Raw genomic sequence first — 2,114 nt, 5'->3', positions numbered from 1 at the left:
GTAGTCTGTGTGACAAAATGAGAAATACCCCTAAGGTACTTCTGCTGCCTTCTGAAGTACGATGATTATATTGAGAGAAAGCACTTGGATAGGTGTTCGAGTTGTAAGCTGGAGTATTTCTGTGAAATGGCATCTTTTAATGAAAGAATGCCTGATGAGAAAACTGTGGTTATTTAAACTTACTTAGGTATTTGGCAAATATTTCTTAAAAGTGAGTGAGCGAGCCTGTCTCTTATGCGAAACAACTGACTGTATTTCTCTCTAATGGTAAAATTCAAGCTTGCAAGTGAAAATTAGAATTTTGGAAAACATATTCACCTTTAAGTTTGACAGATCCCTAATATTTAAGGATTATTTTAGATTGGTGGTGATGTTAACAATGTGATGTTTAAAAAAAATATTACACGAGATGTGTCAACATTTGGAAGATCCAAATAACTCAGCAAACCAGTGGTTTCCCCATGATCAATGCGCGATGTTAGAAAATCATTCATGGGTCAGAGATCCTTTCAAAGTGAAAGATAGACCAGTAAATTTTTAATTTCACAGAGTAGAAAAGTTCATTGAAATGGTTTTAGATTCCACATTACAACTAAAAAAACCCTGCAACTTGGCAAGTTTTGATATGGAATACCCACAATTATCTGAAAAAGGTATTAAAATACTCCCCCCTCTTTCAGCTACATATCTGTATGAGGCCAGATTTTCTTCATATACTTCAACTAAAACAACGTATCTCCAGCAGATTGAATGCAGAAGCAGATTTGGGAAACCAGCTGCCTTCTATCGTGCCAGACACTAAAATGATTTTCAAAAATATAAAACAACCCTACTCTTCTCACTACTTTTTTTTGTTTCAGAAAATATACTTTGTTAGAAAAATAATTTTCCAAAAAGAAAGAAAGAAGTCAAATCATGACTTTCATACAGGTGTTGAAAGAAACACAGGTTCAAGATCTTATTCTACCTGTAAGTCAACAAGGGAACCACAAACAGATACCACAAACAGTTCAAAAAATAAGTTAAACTCAAATTTATATGGAGTAAAGATATGTTGAAGTGAGTTGTTAATGGAGGCAAAACAGTTTTTTCCAATCTTGTCCTTATCAGACAGGTGAGAATTTGCATGTCTACATCTACAATTTATAGAGTTATTAAATAGCTTAAAGAAAAAAATTTAGAGTTCAATAATCCAGAAGTGATGTCCTCTAGACAATATGTAGGTTTCCATTGAAATAAATTTCTTCTCAATAAATAAATTTTTATTAAAAAATGTTAGCTACTGTTTTTTAAAATAACATAATATATCAATATTTAACAATTTTTCATTTTACATTTCTAGTATGGCAAATTTAGATAAATGTAGCCCATACAAACAAAAACTCTCTGGGGGGGGCCCTCAATAATTCGTAAGAGGATAAAGGGGTCCCGTGACAAAAAAATTTGAGAACCACTGTGGTAAGGATTCAAGAAATTAGCTAACCCCATGCCTGCATGCTCCCTGCTATTAGGAATCCCTCAAAGGTCAACCAACCCTATATCTATCTGGTCTAATTTCTTCCAGAGAAAACTGGGCATATTCTCTTCTCCCTCTCCCTCTCCCAGTACCTGAATACTGCTCCAAGTAGGTCATTTGGACCACTTAAGATGAACAAAACTCATCACGGTCTGTACCTCCACAAAGGCTGTTGACAAAATATACATTACTCTGGTCATCTTTCAACCCAACTTTTCCCTAACCCCATTTATCCTAAGCCTTTGTATTGTCCCCCAGATTCATAACAAATGAATTTTTCCCTTTTCTTGACCTCATTATTAAATATTTTTCCATGTCGGGGTGCCTGGTGGCTTAATCGGTTAAGCGTCTGATTTCAGCTCAGGTCATGATCTCACGGTTCAGTTCATGAGTTCGAGCCCCACGTCAGGCTCTATGCTGACAGCTCAGAGCCTGGAACCTGTTTCAATTCTGTGTCTCCCTTTCTCTCTGCTCCTTCCCAGCTCTCTCTCTCTCGCTCTCTCTCTCTCGCTCTCTCTCTCTGTGTCAAAAATAAATGAACATTTAAAAACAAACCTCTAAATGTTTTTCACGTCCCGTCATCCTGAAGCCTGACCCT

This window comes from Herpailurus yagouaroundi, unplaced genomic scaffold, assembly GCF_014898765.1.
Source record: "Herpailurus yagouaroundi ecotype Mexico unplaced genomic scaffold, PumYag 199, whole genome shotgun sequence".
In the NCBI taxonomy this organism is placed as follows: domain Eukaryota; kingdom Metazoa; phylum Chordata; class Mammalia; order Carnivora; family Felidae; genus Herpailurus; species Herpailurus yagouaroundi.
This window is presented reverse-complemented; position numbering follows the sequence as displayed.